The sequence below is a fragment of the Lynx rufus genome, unplaced genomic scaffold (genome assembly GCF_022079265.1).
Source record: "Lynx rufus isolate CCGP_SWC_20201006 ecotype Redwood Valley unplaced genomic scaffold, mLynRuf1.p SCAF_1, whole genome shotgun sequence".
Classification (NCBI taxonomy): domain Eukaryota; kingdom Metazoa; phylum Chordata; class Mammalia; order Carnivora; family Felidae; genus Lynx; species Lynx rufus.
This window is the reverse complement of record NW_025814823.1, coordinates 119,046,231-119,069,581: the sequence shown is the minus strand read 5'-3', so window position 1 is coordinate 119,069,581 and position 23,351 is coordinate 119,046,231. Positions and strand designations below refer to the sequence as shown.

Below are 23,351 nucleotides of genomic sequence, written 5' to 3'. Positions count from 1 at the left end.
ACTACAAATAAATTTTCTTGTCCTTATGATTTTCTTAACAGTATCTTTTTCTCCAGTTTTATTGTAAGAATATAATATATAATACATACAGAAAGTATGTGTTAATTGACTTTATGTTCCCAGTAAGACTTCTGGTCAACAAGCTATTACTAGTTTTGGGGGCAGAAGTTATCTAAGTATTAACTGTAATTGAAATTTTAAGTTGACAGTGGTAAATTTTTTCTTTATCAATCTTAGTAAAATTCTTCATAATACCATTTATTTTGGGTGTAGGATTTATAAAGTGAACAGTAATCTTTTGATGATTGATCCTGGGATCTTTGCATTTATATATCACTTATATATCCTCATATAATACACACATATATTTACATATAAGTTATTCATGTATTATAATGTAGCACCAAAGCTAGCAGGTAAATTATAAAAGGGCAACATCTTTGGTAAGCATATTTTATCATCACTGCATTGCATTATTTGTCCATATATGTGATTGTAAAAATCTTAGAAAACTACAACAACAACAAAAAGGAACAGGAATGTTGTGATGGATGCAGCTCTGCCTAAAAGAACATAACCTGCTCGATGTGTTGGGTCATCTTCAACATATCATTCAGATGTGTCACAGCCCTCTGTGATCTGTTTAGATTAAAACTAATCTGAAAATCTTAAATGGCTTTTGACCCATATACTTACTTGCAATAAGCATGTGTATAACTGGAAAGCTAGGACACTTGCTGGCTTAGTGCAGTACAGCAGTCCCCCCTTAGCCCCAGTGTATGTGTTCTGAGATGCCCAGGGGACACCTACAACTGCAAATAGTACCCTAAAAGAATGTTTTCCTGTAAGGGACATCCCTATGATAGTCTAATTTATAACGCACAGTAAGAAATGAACAACCGCAATTAATAAGAACAGTTATAACACTAAACTATAATAAAAGTTATGTGAGTGTGGTTTTTCTCTCTCCCCAAATACCTTACTTTACTATACTCACCCTTCTTACAATCATGTGAGGGGATAAAATGCCTCCGTGAGAAGAAGTGAGGTGAATGACACAGGCATCATGCAGTAGGGTTAGGCTGCTGTTGACCTACTGATGATACATCAGCGTGAGGATCATCTGCTTACAGACTGCAGTTGGCCATAGGTAACCAAAACAGTGGATAAGGGGGACATTGTATGTACAAGCTCCCTTTTCCAGTTAGAAACCCCTGGATAGCTTCTGCAAGGCTGGTAAGAGGAATCCTTAAAACAAAACAAAAAGCAAAGCCATTATCTCTTGTCTTCTTTCCTTGTCATTTTACTTAGCTAAGAACCTAATTGAATGAGTAAGCTGATAATAGGATGGATATGTTTTCTATAAAAGATTAGTATTTATAAAATGCATTTTTCTCTCTTTAAGCTATGTATTTCATGCCGTAACACAACAGGAAGTATCTGTGTTATATGACAGTTCTTTGTCAGATGTTACTCGTGGAGGAAAAATAAAGGACAACTGTGGACCTTTCTTTTCTTTTTTTTAAATAAAGAAGAAATTACTCTCACCTACATGCCCATAATTGTTGACTTTTTAAATGTTAAAAAAAATGTTTTTAGGATTAGCATTTTTTAAAGTCATGTGTGTGGAGCATGGGCTGTTAGAAGTAAGTGTAGGCAAGATGGCTGGATGCACAGATTTGAACAAGATAATGGAAGTCTTTGTCCTGCTAAGGAGTACCCTTGGAGTACCCTTGCTAAGGAGAACCATTGCTTTTCTGAGCTAAGGATTGGTTTGTTTGAAGCTGCATCTTAAAAAAATCACTCTGGCAGTCATGTGGAGAACATGTTAAATATTGCTGTGTTTTATTTAAGGAAGAGGACGTTGCAGAAAAAGACTACATAGTAAGGTAGGTATATAAGCCATTGGCAAAGGTCAAGGCAAGTAGGAATAAAAGCATGAACCGGAATGGTAGCAGTGGAGAAGGAAATCTAGGGATAGATGTGAGAGCCATTTGGAAGATACGAGGCACCTGTTTGAGCTTGGAAAATCACTGGTTTCTGTCTGCACTCCACTGACCTCTTTCCAAGGTTACCAGATACCTTCTTGTTTAGTTCAGTGGACCCGTCCAGTGACCCACTGTGCAGCAGCCCACACCAGGATCCTGTTGGTAATGGCTTCTTCCTGTGGTTTTGTTAACAGAGTACTCTTGAGATTTCTTCCATCTACCTTTCTGGCCTCTTTAAGTTCCTCTTCCTTTTAGAGTTTCTCGGAGCTCTGTCCTGGGCTCTCTTCTCACTTTCTCCCTCTCCCTGAATAATCTTACCCTCTTTTGACACATCCGTTACAGCGTGCCTGTATGCACCAGACGCCCGTATTTTCTGTATCTCTAGGTCAGACATGTGCTCTTGACATCCTGACCCTTAGTTCCAATCAGCTACTGAGTATCTTCCAAAGTCTTCCATGTCCAAAGTGATGCATCAGCTTATTCCATGCCATGCTTCCTGAGTACGGTACTTGGTCAGTCCTGTTCCCCAATGTAGAAATCTGGACATAATCCCCACTTACCCCTTTTTCCCCTCTAACCCCATATTTTAGTTGTCAAGGCTTGTAGATGTGACTGACAGATACCTCACAAACCCATCTACTTAGTATCTTCCCTTTTCTTACTTTAAGTTCCAGCTGCTGTAACCTTGTAGTTGGCTAAGTGCAACATCATCTTGACTGACTCTCTTGTTGTCGTCCTCAGTCTGCACTCTGTAGTGCAGCTAAAGCTGTCAGACATACAGATAATGATCAGATCATTCCCCTGTTTATAACACCTCAGCATCCTCACTGCCTCTGGACAGTCTAACAGTTTACTGTGGCTTATAAGGACTTTGATGACCTGGTAAGCTTTTCGTTGTGTAACCTTTCCAAACTGCTTTTCCTTCCCTCTTTGTTGTCTCTGCGCCTTTGCATAATGCTGTTGCCTATATTTCAGCCCACTTCTGACCTTTCCACCTATAGAGCCAGCTCTTCTTCCTGAGTAGCCAAAGCCCAACTAAAACATCATATCCCCAAGCAAGCCCATCCTTGAAACCCTCTCCCCGCCACAGCATCTGGGTTACAGGCCTCTCCTCAGCACCAAGCATTTTCCTTATCCTAGCATTTATCTCATTGTAGTGCAACCACCTGTTGACTTGTCTCTGTGTCCGTCCATTCTAGACGTTCTCTGAGAGTAGAGGACCCTGGCTATCTTTTTCACAGAGTTAAACCCAGAACCTGGCATAGGATAGGTACTCCATAAATATTTGTTAAATGTATGAATAACAGGAATGGTGAGGGATGAAGTTTGAAGGCAAGGAAACAAGACTATGTAGGAAAGGCCCGGGTTAGGAGGTGAAAAAATACTTGACTTTGTTTTAGGAAACACTGTATTTTAGACCACTATATGTGAAGCAAAAAACCGAGGTCTGGGTGTGAGTAGAATCACCAAAGAATGGATAGTCATGAGTACCAGGATGGAGAGGAAGAGAGTCAGGTTCCAGACTTCTCTAAAGTGAGAAATGGCAGCTGGAAGAATTAGGGGATGGAAAGATGAACCTACTGCATGTGTAGACCCCACACCTGCGGGGTGATGCACCATGGGAAGAGAGTAACAGCAGTGGTTGTGTGAGGGAGGAGATTTCTGATCCCTCTTCTTGGTTTTGAGTCTCTCAGACTGAAGTAGTTAGAGGAGCAGCCATCCTTAGGGTTGTGGGGGAAATGATGACAGTGGGGAAGCGGGTCTTCTGTAGACCAGTGCAACCAAAGAAAACTTTCCTATCGGGGCACCTGGGTGGCTCAGTCAGTTAAGCATCTGACTTCGGCTCAGGTCATCATCTCGTGGTTTGTGTTTTTGAGCCCCATGTCAGGCTCTGTGCTCACAGCTCAGAGCCTGGAGCCTGCTTAGGATTCTGTGTCTCCCTCTCTCTCTGCCCCTCCCCGACTCACGCTCTGTCTCTCAATAATAAATGTTAAAAAAAAATTTAAAAAAAACTGTACTATCATTTTGTAACCAACACCACAGAAAGACAGTATAATCATTTTTGACTCTCCCCATCCTTTCTCAAGGATTTGGAGAGCTAAGAAGAGAAAAACTTACGAGGCTTCTTCCCCCACCCAACCCCCACTTACTCAGCAATAATAAGGAATTTGTATAAAATTTCACTAGGATGGCATGTATGGAGAGAAAAGTAATTATTTGGATACTTTCCAAGGTGCATTTATATAGAAATATGTACAAATATAGTAAGACCCACTCTCTTTCTATACTTATATAAAATGTTTAAATTGAGCTCTTGGAATTTTTTTAAAAGGAAAATCAATTACTATTCTGCAAATATATATATATATATATATATATATTATTTATGAATAGATGCACTGATAAACATAATGGATATAGATAATGGATGGATAGGGATAATGCATCTAGGTACCACATCAGGGGCTGGCAACTTAATGCCCACAAGCTAAACCCAGCCCTTCAGAAGCCATGAGCCAAGAATGGCTTTTATATTTTTAAAGGGTTGTAAAAACAAAGAAACAAAAATATGTGACACATGGTTCGCAAAGCCTAAAATATGTGCTACCTAGCCCTTTACAAGAAAAAAATTTGCTGACCCCTAACCCACATCATCCTTTTTAATAGGTAGTGTACAGTATTCATCAGACGGATATATAGGCTGTTCTGTTTTTCACTCTGTTATGTTCTACAGTAACCTCAGTGAATGTTGAATTAGTAAATACTGAGCTATTGTTCCTAGGGGAAATATGAAGTTAGGTTCCTGAGAGCCTCTGGTCATAGTAGTTTTGCCAGCCCATCATTATACAATCTTGTTTCATGTGTTTCTGTTTAAAGATTCTTTATTTAATAAATATCCTTGATTCATTAACATTGAACGTATAGCCAACAGTACCCTAAATCATGCCTGATCCAACCTTGTGTGATACACCTCCTCCCTAAGGTACATGAAACCCTCATTCTGCTGAGGAATACGAAGCACTTCATCACTATGCTTGGGGGCCATTGTAAAGAGGGAAATCACCAACAAAAAGCACAAAAATGCAAACAACATGGCCCTAAGTGTACCACTGAAAGGACACTTGTTTACAGTATAAGAACTGAAGCAAGAAGGCATAATGTCACTTTGTTTGACCACAGCTGGGAGCATGCACATCAGGCAAGTCAAGTTTTTTTCTTACTCTGTGCTTCCCCACACATGGCGAAAAAAGCAACATGAGTATTAATGTTGGAGTTACAAGTGAATTTTAAACATTCACGGAGGCCCTGATATTATAGTTGAATACTGAAGAATTGTGTACAGGATAATGCTATCAGGCGACCTGTATTCTGAGGGTCCAGGCCTCAGACCCACAAGGCAGAAGATACACAGGGATTCAGATAACCTGGCTGGAGGACAGAGGTTGAAAGCTGACACGGCAGTGTGTACTTAAAGGAGAAAGAGCTCAACCTGGAGAGGCACACTGTGCACAGACTGGGGGGAGCTGTGTTTGCTAAGTGAGGAAATTGAGACTTTGTCCTCTACAAAATAAAGCTCTTGGTTTTTCAGGTGTTGCATAAAAGCTACATTTTAGTACCATATGTTCTGTTTGTTTGTTTATTTGGTTTTTTTTATTTATTTTGAGAGAGAGAAAGATTGCAAAAGAGCATAAGGAGGAGAGAGAGAGGAAGAGAGAGAATTTTAAGCAGGTTCCACACTGTCAGCATAGAGCCCAACATGGGACTCAATCACAAGAATCGTGAGATCGTGACATGAGCCAAAATCATGACCTGAGCCGAAATCAAGAGTCAGACACTTAACCCACTGAACCACCCAGGCGCCCTGCTGTTGTACTTTATTAACATCTTATAAGAATGTTTCATTTTGGTTTCTCCTTGGATCTGAAAAGCATTTTGGTGGTGATCTTTTCCTAGTAATCCAGAAATTGTTCTAATTTGGGAAATTTTAATTTCCTAGATTTATAACTTCCTTACAAAACCACAGAAAACATTTTTCCTATGTGTTCTTCAAGGTCCTAGGCCTCTTGTCAAATTATTTTCAAGTACTGATGGCATGATAGATGGGAAAATCATGAACTACAATAAGGCAAAAATACTGACTTTCATTAAGTAGCTGGGTAGGGGCCTATTTTCCTCTTCTGTCCTGTCTCATCTTTTCTTCTGGAGATTGCTGTGTACAGATGGAGGGTCTGAGGTCTGTGGGACCTAGGCAGGAACACATTAGGAGGCTGTGTCATGTTTGAAATGGCAGATGCCATGGAATTGTAAGGGAGAGGGAAAGGAAACTGTGAAGCCGTGACCCTGACCCAGTGCCTTGATTGAGCACAGCTTGTAGGTCATTTAACCTAGTGGATATAGCTCAGTCACTTACTTGCCAATTATCTCTAGCTTTTACAGTAACTTTGATAATCCAGATTCGGGATTCTGACAGCCTGCAGTACGTGCCTTGCAATAATCTGCCTTTTATTAAAGGCCTAACCTCGTATGTTTAGCGTAGCTGTTAAGAGCTTGGCATCCACAGTGGTCTGCCTCATCTGGGCTCCAGATACAGCTGTTTCCTAGTCGTGTGGCTTTATTTCATAAAATTTTCTTACCTTTTTGAGCCTAAATTTCTTCATCCAAAAAATGGGGCTAAAGCATATGAGAAATTAAAAAGCTAACTATTAGTTTTAATTTCCTAGATTTATAACTTACTTACAAAACGTATTAGTTTTTTGACCTTGGATGGATAATTTCTCTGAGTTTGCAGTTTGGTTGATTGTTGGGGGATAATAATAATATCTGCTTCAAGTGGTTGTAGTGAGGATTGAAGAAAATGAGAATTTTTATAGATTAGCATGAGCTAATACTTACAATGTATTTTAGACTGGTGTATAACACATAGTAAATACTTAGTATTGATTACTGATTGTATTATTTTGATGTAGTTCTTGTTTGGTTCGCCTGTGCACTACCAGGACATACTGAAATGAAGTTCAAGAACTGGCTTCATGTTAGAGGGGGGGCCTAGGTAGCTCAGTTGGTTGAACATCTAACTCTTAATTTCAGCTCAAGTCATGACCTCAGGGTCATGAGGTCAAGCCCTGGCCCTACGCTGAGTGTGGAGCCTGCTTAAGATTCTCTGTTTCTCTCTCTACCCCTTTGCCTCTCTCCTCCCCTCATTCATGTGCTCTCTCTCTAAAAAGAAAAAGAAAAAAAAAAAAGAAATGAGTTCGTGTTAGAGAAAACCAGAGTTTTATACAATTACAGATATAGAAGACTGTGTCAGGAGTCTGCTTTTCTCTCTTTCATGTCTAATTTATCTTAGTCTGCTTAAAGCCTGGATTCCCCAAATGAGAAGTAGCAAAATATAATATTCAAATGCTAAGTACTATATCACAGGAAAGTAATTTAAAGATTGCTCATGTTTATCTTCAAGAGCATCATAAAACTATAATTTAGAAAAATGCTAGCCTAAAATTACTGATTTATAAAGGTAAATAAAGCATAAGCCACCTTTTATAAATCAAAAGGATGTGACTTGATCTTGGGGTTGTAGGTTCAAGCCCCACATTGGATGTAGAGATTACTTAAAAATAAAATCTTTAACAATTAAGAAAACATATTTACAATATCATCCTGTATTAATATCATAAGTGTACATCATCTGTTTACAAGATGAATCATTTGTCACTATCTACGTCAGTACTGTCTTACATGATACAGAACAAGGTAGGTGTTTTATATGTTACTAACACTACACGATAAAAATGAAAAGTTAATGTGAAAAAAAAGAAATTCATGCTTCTTTACATGTATCATAATTAGTGCATTGGTAATGAAGAAGCAACAATGTGATGTCTTTATAGTATGCCAGCATAATTGATAAGATTGCCTCATGGTAGGCTAGCCTACACACTAATGAATGACTGGTTATAAAATTTTAGTGGCATTCAGTATCACAGTCATATTCATAACACAGTATTGGAAATGTTACATTAAAAAAAATTTGTGATGATAGGCTCGTATTCTATTTCTCTGATGGCAAGAGAGAAAGAGACAGACACATACTGTATGTTAATGCTGTTCTTTGAAAGCAAAGCTATAAAATAGTAACAAAACTAACACATTGTTAATTGTATATTAAACATCACTTGCCAGGGCGTCTGGGTGGCTCATTTGGTTAAGCTTCTGACCTGATCTCAGCTCAGGTCATGATCTGAAGGTTTGTGAGATCGAGCCAAGTGTTGGACAGTGCATGGACAGTGGGGAGCCTGTTTGGGATTCTTTCGCTCCTCTCTCTCTCTGTGGCCCTCCCCCACTCATGCTTTCTCTCTCTCTTTCAAATACATCTTAAAAAAGTATCCCTCACCTAATGCCTATACGTAAGGATAGGCTAACCAATTCCATACAGGTCTTACATGTGATGTTCTCCACACTGAATACTTAGGTGGTGATGATGATGTTGCAGAAACCTGTCCTCCAGTTCTTGACGTACAGTTACTAGATTTTTCCACACCAGGACACTCACAGGCACAACAGATAAGTTTATTAACTGTGCGGCCTGATGACTGTTTCCTATTTATTAAGCAGAAGTGGATCACCATAACATTCTTGATCTTGTTGTTTTTATGTTCAGTAGGCTGAGGAGGGGGAGAAGGAAGAGGGGTTGGTCTTGCTGTCTCGGGCAGAGGAGGCAGAAGGGGAGGCAGGAGACGTGGCACACTTGGTGTAACTTTCCGGAAATACCTCATGATTTCTGTCTGACTCTTCTGCTTTTTCGTTTATCAATAAGTGTTTCTTTGCAATACCAGCCCATCTTCCACCACTTGCTTTAGTGTCAGTGCTTATATCATGGAAGGGTCCTTGTCGTAAAAGTTCAAAGCAGTCTTGAATCATCAGGATGCTTCAGCCAGACTGTCTAACGTCCGTCTACTTTCTGGCACTGCTTCTTCTGTCTCTTCTGCCTCACTGTCTGGCACTGGTTTGGAAACACTCATCTCCAGCAAGTTGTCTTCTGTTTATTCCTCTGCTGTCTGTTAGCTCTTGAACTTCTGCAATATCCATATCTTGAAACCCTTCATCCCCTCCTTCCCCCCCCCCCCCCATATCCACCATTTCTTTCATGATTTTTTTCCTTGACTGGCTCTGTCGTAAATCCTGTGAAGTCAGGCATAACAACATCTGGACCCCAGTTTTCTTCAGCCAGAATTATCGTTTTGGGCTTGATGGCTCTCACGGCTTTTTCTGTAACAACGATGCCATCTTCCGTGGTGTCCTCCAGACTGACAAGAGTCGTGATCTCTCTGTCAGGGTTCTCTCCCATAGTGTTGACAATCCTTTCCATAAAGTATCTTGTGTAATCAGCTTCAGAGGTCCTTATGACTCCCTGATATGGAGGCTGGATTAGAGTTACTGTGTTTGGAGCAGGTACACCACTTAGGCATCTTTGATGTTGAACTAATGAGATTGTGGGAGACCAGGGGCATTGTCCAGTATACAGAGAACTTTAAGAGGTTGTTCCTACTGTCAAGGTGTACTTCCTGACCACGGGGACAAAGCATCAGTGGAACAAATCCAGGAAAAAGGGTTCTCATTGTCCAGGCCTCCTTATTACACAGCCAAAAGACTGGCTGCTGGTGTTTATCTTCTTGCTTCAAGGCTCGGGGCTTGGCATAGATAAGGGCGGCTCTGATCATAAACCCCCCTGCATTTGTACCAAAAAGTAGAATTGGCCTGCCCTTTCCTGCCTCGCATCCTCTATGCTCGCTTCTCTTCCTTACTAATACATTTCCTTTTTGGCATTTTCTTCCAGAATAGGACACTTTTGTCTGCAATAAAAACCTGTTCAGGCAGACACCCTTTCTCCTTATTGATTTTCTTAATGGTGCTGGGAACTTGTCTGTTGACTTTTGGTCAGCAGAAGTTGCTTCTCCCGTTATCCGGACATTTTTTAAGCCAAACCTCTTTCTTTTTTTTTTTTTTTTTTTTTTTTTTAATTTTTTTTTTTCCAACGTTTTTATTTATTTTTTTGGGACAGAGAGAGACAGAGCATGAACGGGGGAGGGGCAGAGAGAGAGGGAGACACAGAATCGGAAACAGGCTCCAGGCTCTGAGCCATCAGCCCAGAGCCTGACGCGGGGCTCGAACTCACGGACCGCGAGATCGTGACCTGGCTGAAGTCGGACGCTCAACCGACTGCGCCACCCAGGCGCCCCAAGCCAAACCTCTTTCTAAAATTATCAAACCATCCTTTGCTGGCATTAAATTATCTAGTTTTTTTTAAACTATTTTTTATTTTTTAATATAATTTATTTTCAAATTGGTTTCCATACAACACCCAGTGCTCATCCCCACAGGTGCCCTCCTCAATGCCCATCACCCGCTTTCCCCTCTCCCCCACCCCCCATCCACCCTCAGTTTGTTCTCTGTATTTAAGTCTCTTATGGTTTTCCTCCCTCCCTTTCTGTAACTTTTTTTCCCCCTTCCCTTCCCCCATGGTCTTCTGTTAAGTTTTTCAAGATCCACATATGAGTGAAAACATATGATATCTGTCCTTCTCTGACTGACTTATTTCACTTAGCATAATACCTTACAGTTCCATCCACATTGCTGCAAATGGCAGGAATTCATTCTTTCTCATTGCCAGGTAGTATTCCATTGTATATATATAAATTCTCTAGTTTTAAATCCTTCACCTTCCTTTTGCTCTAAGTTGTTGTATAATGACTTTACTTTTTCCAGAACCATAATGGGGTCTATAGGTATGTCTTTATTGTAGCAATCCTGAACCTACATAAAAGCTGCATTTCAACATGAGATAAAAAGGCATTTCATAAAAAGTACAAGGTTTTTGTGCCCGCTGAAGTAGCTGCAGTGATAGCTTCATGAATTTCCTTGCCTTGTCTTTTTTCTTTTTTTTTTTTTTCAGTGGTCCTTAATGCCGAACTCGCATGTATTGAAATGGTAGGCAACCACAGCCGTAGACCTCAATCTATAGTTCAGCAGTTCCACTTTTTCTTTTTTTTTTTTTAATTTATTTATTTTGAGAGAGAGTGCAAGTGGGGAAGTGGCAGAGGCGGGGGGGAGAGAGAATCCCAAGCAAGCTTCTTGATGTCAGTGCAGAGCCCAACGTGGGGCTCGATCTCACAAACCATGAGATCATGACCTGAGTTGAAATCAAGAGTTGGAAGCTTAACTGACTGAGCCACCCAGGCGTCCCCAACTTTTCTTACAATGTCTGACTTTTTCTGCTTCCTGGGAGCACTTCCAGCATCGCTAGTGGTACTCTATGGGTTCTGTGATGTTATTCAAGGTTTACAGTATTGTACAAACCACAATGAAAAATACGTGGGAACCACAAGACCTCACTTTCTACTGTGACACACGGTTTATTGGAGAGATGAGCTTCTCACATAGAGATGATGGGTGGCACATGGTGTTTTAGGACGATAATAGAAAAATGAGGCGGCTGTGAAATTATTACAGTAGTACAGTATGAATTACAGTTAATTTCATGCAGTTATGATTGAATACGGTATCTTTGCATTTGTTTGCATTTCTCTCGACTGTCAGTGGTACCATGTGTGAGCTGTAAGTCCGCGTGTGCGTATTTCTCGAATTTGAGAAATTTGAACTTGTTATGATTTGTATATATTTTATGGTAGTAAATGATAAAATAGGCTGGTATTTACATATGTTTTATGCATTCATGACATCCCTTTTTCTGAATTGTTTTGATATTTGTAAACCCTACAGTTCATCTCCATGTTTCTTCAAATTGTTGTGAATCTCCAAAAACTTTCACACGAACTTATTGAAAAAAATATGCTTGAGTGGTCCCGTGCAGTTCATGCCCATGTCGTTCAGGTTGTGTTCGCTACTGTTACTGGTTCTCATGTTATTGTCGTTGTCCCTGGTTATGTGCCATCATGTAACTGAGTTAGAGAATCATGGATGTTAGAATTAAAAGAATCCTGAGAAAATTACGAGGTCCAGCATCCTGTCCCCTGCAATGTAAGTGTCTTTATCTTAGGATTAACGGGAGAGGGATCTTGAAGTCTAGGGATGCTGAGTGAGCTCTTGGTGGTCCCCCAGTGAGCTGGTGGTAGGACATCTGAAATCTCTCTAGTTGCCCATTTCTAGTCAGTGTGGGGTGGAGGTGGGGGTCTGCTGGGCACTAGAATGCTGTGCTATTCTAAATAGCGCTAGGACCACTGTATTACTAAAATTTCTATTGTATTACCTTCCCTTCCCTAGATGCTGTCTTAAATTTGCACCTTATAAAGTTTAACCTATGACTTAAAGGTCACTTTGGAACCTTGGTTGGACAAAATTTTCTGATGTTCTTTAATATTTTTGTTGGTGTTATTCTGGTGCCTTTCAGTTTCCCAGAAGAGCTTACTCTGTGTACCAAAACCCCTCTGTACATGTTATCCTGTCTCCCTCAACTTCCCTCTCTTGCTTAGCTTTCCAGTGTTTGGCATTTGATGCCATCTCCTCCAGGTAGACTTGCCTGGTTGCTGTCTCTACCTAAAGACCCTTCCGTATTCTCCCATGGCAGTGTGATCAGTGTATTATAACTGCCCATATCCTTGTATGTCTCTCCTACAATGGACTGTAGAAGCCTTATGAAAACCTAATTTGTGTCTGTCCATCTTAAAATTACAATCCTAAGTACACAGCACATTTCCTAGGTCTTGGTTGAGAACTTAGTTTACCATCCTTCCTTCCTCGCTCAGGACATTCATGTTCCTTCTGCAAACATTTTGGAGCATCTCCTTCTCGTGGTTTCTGCCAACATTTTCTCTTACTGCTGTGAGCCTTTTGATGGCTTTTCCACCTCCTCAAAGTGTATCCACAGGAAATGTTACCCATATGTCATCAAAGTAAAGAGCAGCAACAGAATCCCGTCAAGAAACTCCTCTGCCAGAGGTCTGAGAATCTGGATTCTCATTCTCTGTGAGCTGCCACCCTGCATTTCTTTCCTTATCCTGAGAGTGGGGACAGTAAGAGAACCCATTCTCAGAGATGTCTCCAGGATGAAAGTAACCAAAATAATTGTGATACAGCATTTGATTCAGTGTCTGGCACATATTAAATGGAAGTCAGCAACAATTAATTGTAAATTAATTAACAAATTAAGTGAGGTAATGAAAAGGAAAGAAGTTCTGTTATTCTTGAAACATAGTATGTTTCAGGCTTTTTTTCCCCCCTGTGGAACACCTGCATGGCACCTTTTTGTTATTCATAGTGTTTTGACTGTGGCTGTTCTGGATTCCTGTTGAAGGTCTGAGAGACCAGTTTGTCATTTTGAACACAGTGTCAGTGGAATAGCGTATGACTCAACAATCACGTCATCCTGGACAGGCATCAAATGGATGTGAGCCAGGACATGATGTGATGAAAGGCATTCATTTTTCCCCTCTTCCTTCTCTGTGTTTTCTTTGCCACAAACTTGATTCACGTCAAGCCCATAGAAGTAACGTTTCAGTTCAATTCATAATAAAAATTGAGGGCATTTGCATATGTTATCTGTCGCGCACACTGAATAATTCTGTATTGTCACAATTTGTTTGAAATAGATCTTTTCTTTCTACTTTAATAATGAAAGAATAAATTATCTAAGAATATTTAAGAACAGGCTTATACTAAATATTTAATGTCCTTTTACTATTAACATTCTAATTGTAAAACAAAATAACTAGAGGCAAAAACTAAAGGATGTGATGCATGTGTTTTGTCAAAAGAGTTCTGGCAACTAGAAGACTTGACTTCTCACATGGGGAAGTCCTGGTCCTCAGGGCAGTTGTGGACGGTGTATATAGATGACCCCAGAAAGACCAATGGTGGATATAGTTCTTTCTACTTTCGTTCCCTCCACCCCCGCCCCCCGCATTCTGATTGCCGAGTATTGGCTTCTGTTTTCACCTCTTCTTCTCCAACTCGTTATTGTCCTAATGACTGCTTAAGTAAAGCCTCTCATTTTGCTGTAAGGCATCAGAATATTTACCTTTAATTTTTAAAAGTACTCAAATGAGAACCTCATAAATCAAAGAATACCTTTAATTCTGAGTTAACACATCCAACTAAGCCTTTGGCAAAGAAAAAAGTTTTTTTTTTTTTTTAAGCTGGTTGGTTTTCCTTTAACATTCCTTTATTCACTTGCTGGTTCTTTGGAGCAGTGACTTGTTTAATATATTTCAGGCTTTTGAACAAACCAAGGAATATAGGTTATTATTTTGAAATTCTAAGAGCGTGTATAAAAACATCCGAAAGAAGAGTTTGCGTATGCCCACAGGTTGAAGAATTGTTTCAGTTTTTCTTATTTTTTTTAATGTTTTTATTTATTTTTGAGAGAGAGAGAGAAAATGAGCATGCGAGCAGGGGAGGGGCAGAGAGAGAGGGAGACTCAGAATCCGAAGCAGGCTCCAGGTTCTGAGCTGTCAACACAGAGACTGACATGCGGCTGGAACTCATGAGCCGTGAGATCGTGACCTGAGCTGAAGTCAGCCCCTTAACTGACTGAGGCCACCCGGGTGCCCCAGAATTGTTGCTGTTTTCATGGATGAGCTGCATTCATTGTATATATTTAATGCCTGGTACTCTAACATATTTGGTAAAGGAATGATACCATCTTTCAAGACATTTAGACCTCCCCCAGAAGACAGAGCCAAACTTTAAGATCTTCTCTGTCTTGGCAATTTCCCGTAAATTTTAGAATCAGCCTGTCAGTTTCTGTACACAAAAAAAGCCTGTTGGGATCATAACCAGTAATAGAATTTGCAGGTCAGGGAAGAATGGGCAAAACTAATGTTGGCTGTCTCTCCATTTGCTTAGATCTTCATTACCTAATTTCACCAGTGTTTTATGTTTTCCCTCAGAGCTCTTGCATCCCTGCCCTCCCCCATTTATTCCTGTTTTACGTGTATATGTGTTTGTGTTTTGCTGCTATCATGAATGACAGGAAATATCATTTTTGAATTGTTTGCGGTATCTAGAAGGAAGGTTGATTTTTTTTTTTTTAAGATTGTGCCCAGTGACCATGCTGAATTCATGGATTCTAATTTCCTTTTAGTTTTTAGTTTTGTTTTTTGTTTTTAATATCTGCCTGCTCCTTTCTCACAGTCTTTGGCTGGAACTTCATTTGCACTTATGTGGGGCCGTTAAATATTGTCTCTCAGGTCTTTGAAGTACTATTAATTTTCCTTCAGTCTTTTCTTCCTCTCTGTTCCTCAGGCCACATGAATTACATTGATACTGGATATAGAACAGCTCACTTAATCCTCCTGTTTTTTAAAAGATACCTCTACCCTCAACTGTGTCTAGCATTCTTGTCCAGGGTCCTTCTGTTTTGCTCTTCCCAGAGAGAGGTCTCCAGCCTTCTGCCTAGAAGAAGGGGATGGATAAGGTGAAAGGAAGGATAGCTTCTAATGAAAGATCAAAACAAAAAATAGAAAAACCCACCTTGGAGGCAATAGAAAATATGCAGAGAGAAGGAATTTCTCCCAAACCTACTGTTGCTATGCTTAGAGATAAGAAAAATAGTGTATCCACCAAATAAGAGTAAGGTGTTTAAAAAAGGGAATTCCAGGGAAAGGTGGGTGAGGACAAAAAATAAAAATATAAAGGGAATTTTTAGGCAGTAAAACCAAACTATTAGAAATTAAAAAGGTTATAGCATGAATGAAAAGCTCAGTAGAAGGGTTGGGAAGTAAAAGTAAGAAAATAACCCAGAAATAAGAGCAGAAAGACACACAGCTGGAATATAGGAGAGAAAATAAGAAAGTTAGAGGACCAGTATAGGAAATCATAAGTGACTGGAAAAGAAAAGGTAATGTAGGGATGAGCTATCTGCTTCTTTTCCTATTGGTTTTTTTTAGAGTTAAGAAAACTCTTTACTTGTGACACAAAGCAATACATAAGAATAACCTACACACACAATTTAATGAATAATTACAAAACTAGCACTCTTGTAACTATTCATATAACGTGGTAGCACCATGGAGGCCTCCAGTGTGACCTTGCGATATTGCGGTCCCATTTTGCTCCCCCTTCTCAGAGGTAACCACTATCCTGACTGAATAATCATTTTCTTTCTTTCCTTACCACCTGTATATACATCCTTAAACACTGTAGCTTACTTCTCATGCTTTGAACTTTAATAAATAGAATAGAAATGAAAAAAACTGTATGTATTATTTTGTATCTTGTTGCTTTCCCTCTAACCCGTACATTTCATCCCTGTTATTATATATAACTGTAGTTCACTGCTCTATACAGTTGTACCACTGTTGATACATCCTTCCCATTGTTTTGAACACTTGACTTAGTCTCTAGTTTTGGTTTACTACAAAAACTGTCATTCTGACACATTTTACTGTATCTACACATCACTTTCCTAAAGAGTATACGTTTCTTTAAGTGTATGTCAAGTGTTGCTGTTGGATCGCAGGATATTCTCGTCTTGCCTTTTACTGGATAATGCCGCACGGTCTTCCAGGGCGATGTGCTCTTTAAACTCAGACACGTTTTAGTGTCAAATGTTTAATTTTTGCCAGTCTGGTGGGTGTGTAATGATATTGCGTGGTGGTTTCAGTTTGCATTTCCCTGATCACTAATGAAGCTGAGTAACTTTTTGTATGTTTATTGGCCATTTGGAGTTCTAGTTCCTAAAATAGCTGTATAATTTTTGTCCGTGTTTCCAATGGGTTTTCTTTCCTTTTATTTGAAAGCTACATTTGTCTAAATTTGTGAATATTATCAGAGCACAGGTGGCTAGGGTCCTTTCCCTTCGGTTTTAGCCTAAAACCCTGTCATTTTGTCAGCACATTGGTGCTTTTAAGGATTTTTCAAATACATTTTTTAGCTAACATTTCAATTTTGACAGGCACGTTGCCCCCCATAACCTGGCCTGTCATTTCTATAAAAAGAAACCTGTAAATGTTCTTAAGCAGACTTTGAACCATTCCCCCTGATTTTGACCCCTACCTTTATCCCCAATTTCTCAGCCTTTTGAAAATTGTCATATTAGGTTGCTTCTTAGCTTTCCCCACTGGTAACTTAATAGACCCCAGAATGCTCATTCCAGTGTAAAATTTTGCTAGTTATCATCTCTGTTTTTTCCTCCTGTGTTATTGTGCTTTAGTTGACAAAACACCACTTCTCTTGTTGTCTGAAGTCTTAGAGGTTCATGCCTTGGAAAACAAATGTCATTACTCTCGTTTTACTTCCCAGAGGAAGCTGAAATTAAAGCATGTGTTACAGGCACCATCTTTAAGCAGAACTACATGTGGCTGGTCATTTTATTTTCAAACTCACATCACACTTGTAGCAGTAATGTGGCTAAAAGAAGTATCACACGAGCAATATAATTGAGGGCTCTGAACAACACGGGCTATTTCATCAGACTTGAAATATTTTAAAATTTGATTTAAAATTCAGGGCTTTGTAGATATGTCCTCATTGGACTAAGTGTTGAAATACTTAATGTCCAAAATGTTCTTATAAATCCAAAGAGGACCAACACCCCACTAGGGAAATAGTGTTCATCAAGTGATAGTTGACCAGATGTGTTTTCTGTGAGGAACAAATGTAGGGAAATGCATGTATCTCCTTTTCTGAACCAAGGTGGGGTGAGCAGTTTAACAGTATGTATGGAAAGTCCCAAAACTGTCTATTGGCTTTCCTTGTCCTTTTAAGATTTTAACTTAAGTAATAATCAAAAATGTTTGCAAAGGTTTATGCAAATTTATTATGGTGAAAAAAAACAGGAACAAAGAATAGCCAATAATGAGGGAATGCTGAAGTTACTGCTGAGTATTTTGTAACCATCAAAGAATCATGTAATAAGAGATAAACTATTGACACAGGAAATCTTCTCAAAATGTTGTTAAGTAATGAACAAATGCACAGTGCCTCACTTACAAAAAGCTGGATACAAAAGAGTTATGTAGAATACTATACCCAGAATAAATATATATAATCTTTTAAAAGATTAAAGATATATATAAAAGTATTTCCTGTTTTTTTCTGATAAAAGTATGATGGTTTTATTTTCTAATTTAAGTTTGCTAGTATTTTCTAAATTTTCTAACTAAATATTTATTACTTTTATGATTTAAAAAATATCTTGTGTTTCAGTTTTATTTGCCAGATTACTTTTCTATTATATCTACTTGTATATTTCTAAGGGACTATAAAACAATGATCTTGGAGTAGGTGATGGATTAGAGATAAAGAAATGAACCAGGACAAAAATAGTTGGGTCTTTATCGACATGGTAATGAGCTTTCCCCAGTATGGTAACAATAATTACATTCTTTTCCCCATGACTGAAAAATGGGGCAGCCCACATCTAGAGCTGTCTTAGTACGTAACATTCTAGCAGGGAGAGAAGGGAATGGCTTCCTATCCCAAATGAGAGCCTCAGGCCCATAAACAGTCGTTGAGTCATGTCAGCTACCCACTACAGTGGCAACAAAGTGCGAACCCTCCTTGTTTTCTGTCTTGTAAGTTTCCCTTAGTGGCTATTTCTCATTCTTTACAGGTGTAGGGTTTATACTACATTTTAGAAATCACAAAAAGTTATACTTTATTTTGTTTCACTCTTTTGGAGTACTGTGAGAAAAATTAAAATTTCAAACAGATGTTCTCAACTACTATTCGTGTGTGCCCGTTTGTCCCCTTTTTTGGGAGAGGTGCCGATTTCTTATTCCAGCTAACTAGGCATACTTTTGCCAACCACCTCCATTTAATTTCAAGAGATTGGCTATAACATCTTGCTCTCAGTACTTCTCAGCCATACTTCTTATGGCTCGGGTGTTAAAGTTCACTCTGTGGTTTTTAGAGAAAGTACAGAAACCAAAATGAACACTCAGGGTGTCCAAACAGTCTTAAAATAAGCCTGATTCAGCTCAGCTCACGCATTGATTATCTACTTAACAGTCAACGGTCCACATTGTGACGTGTTGTTTACTGCTCTACAACATGTCAGCTTTTAGGATTCGAGAATCTTTTATCAACAATGGAACCCTCAGTTCAGAATTGTCAGATATTTATGCTATAAATTAATGACTTTATCAATTTTGCGATTGATGTTTTTGGCAGATAGATTTTTTTGTGTGTTTTGTTTTAAACTGTGTGAAAATTTTGTCAGTCATTGTTTGTATGGGTTCGCTTTCTCCCCTGCCTTCCTCAAAACCTGGCCATTTCCCTGTTGGTTGAATTGTGAAGCTGTTTGAAGTGATGATTTCATTGAAATTAACAAGTCTGAAAACTACTTAGATATTTTAAACTGAGGACTTTAGTTTCAGAAGTTGCATTTCTCTTAGACTTTGGAGCTGTCCTTTGACGGGAATGTCAAATCTGCGTGGTATTCAGCAGGTTCTGTTTCCTGCATACACAACCGACTGCTTACATAAGAACTCAACTTTAAGATGCTTTCTTAATGGCTGACTATTCACATTCGAGTTCTTTGAAGCAAGGGATTTGGTTTCGTTAAAATAACGATTTAACACTTCCGTGAAAATACAAACTTTGACAGAGCATTTAAGACAAATTTGAGAGAATACAGTATTGGTGTTGTTTTTCAATCTGCAAATTATTTTATAAATAGAACTAGTATTATTTGATCATAAATGCTTATCAGTTTCAAAGCTTCCAGAGTGCAAATTTCCCACTGCAGTAGTTACCATTTATCCATCCTCCAAAAAGTGCTGCTTGTGCCCTTGAAATTTTTACATTCCAAATATCCCCAAGACTTTACAACAAACATCATGTCATCACTTGCTTTCAAAGTTTCTTTTCCATTCCTATATAGTTTCTAAAATGTTAGAAGATACCATTTTAAAAGAAACAGAACTTATTTTTCTAATGAATATTCTAGAATACAGTAATCTACACTTAGTTGGACTGTGGAAAACCAAAGCTTGCTGGTTTTTTTATTGCTAACGTTAGCAAAAGTGGAACTACGTGATAGCTTCTGTTGCTCATCACTGTTTTTATAAAATTTTGTTGAGAAAATACATGTGTACAAATATGTTTAAATTGGTGTACCTATACACAATGTGCACTACCCCAGTATGTTTTTCATTTAGTTTGTTTTGACTGATGTAATTGTATAATATACAAAGGGGTTTTCTCGATGTAAGGAAAGTACAGAATTTAAACAATTCACATGTATTTTAAAAAATGTAGTCAGTCTTGTTATCTGCATGTGGAGAATGCAAGATACATAGATAATAAATGGCTATTGATGCAAAGTACTAATCCTAGATCTAGGATAACTGTTATTTTGGGCCTCACTGGACATTAGTTTCTATGAAACAGGGGCTCCAACATTTTAATGCTCTAATTTAATCTAGCATATAGTTAGCCCAAAAGTTATTACTGGTATGCGCTAAAAAAGTAGTAGACTTGGAATCCTGAATTCAAACTTAGACTTTGCCTTTCATTAGTATTTTATAGGGCCCTGGGACTAATTCTCTACATTTGTGAATCTTAATTTCTGCATCTATAAAATGGGATTAGCGAGATCTTTCAGGATAGTGATGAAGATTATAAACCATGTATATCAAAAGTGCCTAGCACCTAAAAAGTACTAAATAAGTAGTAGCTGTTATTATATAACTTGAATTAAATATATAATTACAGTATTTTAGTGCTCTTAAATTGAATAACTACAGTTTTTTTGGTTTTGTCTTTTAAACATTGGTTGACAATTTAATTTACACCCATAATTTATTCTAGCCAATAGATATAAACCTTCCATCTATAAAAGTGGTAGTGTGACTAGATAGCACCTTTCTAGTTAAGGCAGTGTAATAACAAGTTCATTTTACTAAAAGCAACTCTTACTCATTTGCCAAAAACTACGATAATTACTATTTATGACATCATGTATCTCCAACAGGATACTTTGATGGAGCAGTGTCCTGGGACAAAATGAAATATATCTCAGTCTAAGGTCTCCTATATTTAAGTTAAAACATAATGTCTTCAAAACTCCTCTGAGGGCAAGAATGGTATTATAAATATGCAAAACATTCCTATTTCTATCATTTTCTAAAATTTTTTTAATGTTTATTTTTGAAGGAGAGAGAGAGAGAGAGAGCGACCGGGGGTAGGGCACACAGAGAGGGAGACACAGAATCCGAACCAGGCTCCAGGCTCTGAGCTGTTACCACAGAGCCCGACATGGGGCTCAAACTCAGAAACTGTGAGATCATGACCTGAGCCGAATTGGGAGGCTTAACTGACTGAGCCACCCAGGCGCCCCATATCATTTTCATATTTTTCATACATGGTTGCAAATATATAAAACACTTCTGTTTCTGTTTTCATATTTTTTAATATTTTGCCAGGTAATTTAGTCTTTAATGGTTACTGTTACAGTATCTTAACAATTTAGAATGTGAATATGCTAATTTGAGATTTAAATTAATGCAACTAGAATCTAAAAAAGTGGAGGTAATGTGGAATTATTTAAAAATTTAAAAATTGAATTATAGGGGCGTTTGGGTGGCTCAGTCGGTTGAGCCTCCTAATCCGGCTCAGGTCATGACCTCACACTTTGTGAGTTCGAATCAAGCCCTGCGTCGGGCTCAGTGCTGACAGCTCAGAGCCTGGAGCCTCTTTGGATTCTGTGTCTCCCTTTCTCTCTGCACCTCCCACACTCATGCTGTGTGTGTCTCTCTCTCAGAAATAAACATTAAAAAAATTTTTTTAATTGAATTATAGGGGCACCTGGGTGGCTTAGTCGGTTAAGTGTCCGTCTTCAGCTCAAGTCATGATCTCACAGTTCATGAATTCTGAGCTGTCAGCACAGAGCCTGGAGCCTGCTTCAGATTCTGTGTCTCCTGCCCCTCCCTGCTTGTGCTGTGGCTCTCTCTCTCAAAAATAAATGAATAAACATAGTTTAAAAATTGAATTATAGTTAGAACACAATATTATGTCAGTTTCAAATATACAACATAGTGATTTAATGTTTATATACATTTTGAACTGATCACCAAGATAGATCTAACTGCCATCTGTCACCACACAGAGTTGTTACGATATTATTAAGTATATTCTCTATGCCGTACATTGCATCCCCCTATCTTATTTATAACTTGAATTTTGTGTCTCCTAATCCCCTTCCCCTTGTTTGCCCATGTGCCTACCTTCCGCCCCTCTGGCAACCATCAGATTATTCTCTGTATGAGTCTGTTTCTGTCTTGTTTGTTCATTCTGGTTTTTAGATTCTGCATATAAATGAGACCATATAGTGTTTGTCTTTTCTTTGCCTTGTTTCACTTAGCATAGTAATCGGCAGGTTCATCCATGTTGTTGGAAATTGCAAGATTCCATTCTTTTTATAGCTGAGTAATATTCCATCATATATACATACACCACAGCCTCTTTATTCATTCATCTATCATTGCACACTTAGTTTGCTCCCGTATCTTGGCTATGGTGAATAATGTTGCAGTGAACATGGGTGTCTATATCTTTTTGAAATAGCATTTTCATTTTTTTTCTAGATAAATACTCAGAAGTGAAATTGCTGGATCATATGGTCACTCTGTTTTAAATTTCTGAGGAACCTCCATACTGTTTTCCACAGTAGCTGCACCATCTTGCATTCCCGACAGCTGAGTCCCAGGGTTGTCCTTTCTCTACATCCTTGCCAACACTTATTTCTTGTCTTTTTTAATAATAGCCAAACTGATAGGTGTAAGGCAATATCTGATTGTGGTTTTGACTTGTTTCCCTAACTATGAGTGATGTTGAGCATCTTTTTATGTGTCTGTTGGCTATGTGTATGTTTTCTTTGGAAGAATGCCTATTCAGGTCCTCTGAATCCATTTTAAATTGGATTGTTTGGTTTTTCATACGGAGTTGTGTCAGTTCTTTATATATTTTGGATATTAACCCATTATCAGGTGTATCATTTACAAATACCTTCTCCCATACAGTAGGCTGTCTTTGTTTTGTTTACTTTTGTCTTTGTGTTGCCTTCACTGTGCCTAAGGATTTGTTTCACATAGTACCATTTGTTTCTATTTGCTTCAGTTCCATGTGTCTGAGGAGACAAATCCAAAGAAATGTTGCTCAGACTGATGCCCAAGAGCTTACTGCTTATGTTTTCTTCTATGAATTTCATGGTTTCTGTTTTTACGTTTAAGTCTTTAATCCATTTTGAGTTTATTTTTGGGTATAATGTAAGAAAGTGGTCTGCTTTCATGGTTTCGCCTGTCGTTCAGTTTTCCTAATACCATTTACTGAACAGATTATCTTTTGTCCCTTGCCTCCCTTGTCATAAATTAATTGACAGTATAAGCATGGGGTTTATTTCTGAGC

At 38.5% G+C, this 23,351-nt stretch overlaps 1 protein-coding gene across 7 annotated transcripts in view; it reads left to right on the top strand.

The window, feature by feature from the left end:
- NR3C1 (nuclear receptor subfamily 3 group C member 1) overlaps positions 1 to 23,351 on the top strand; it is a 117,757-nt gene that overhangs the window by 52,246 nt on the left and 42,160 nt on the right. The window lies entirely within an intron of this gene.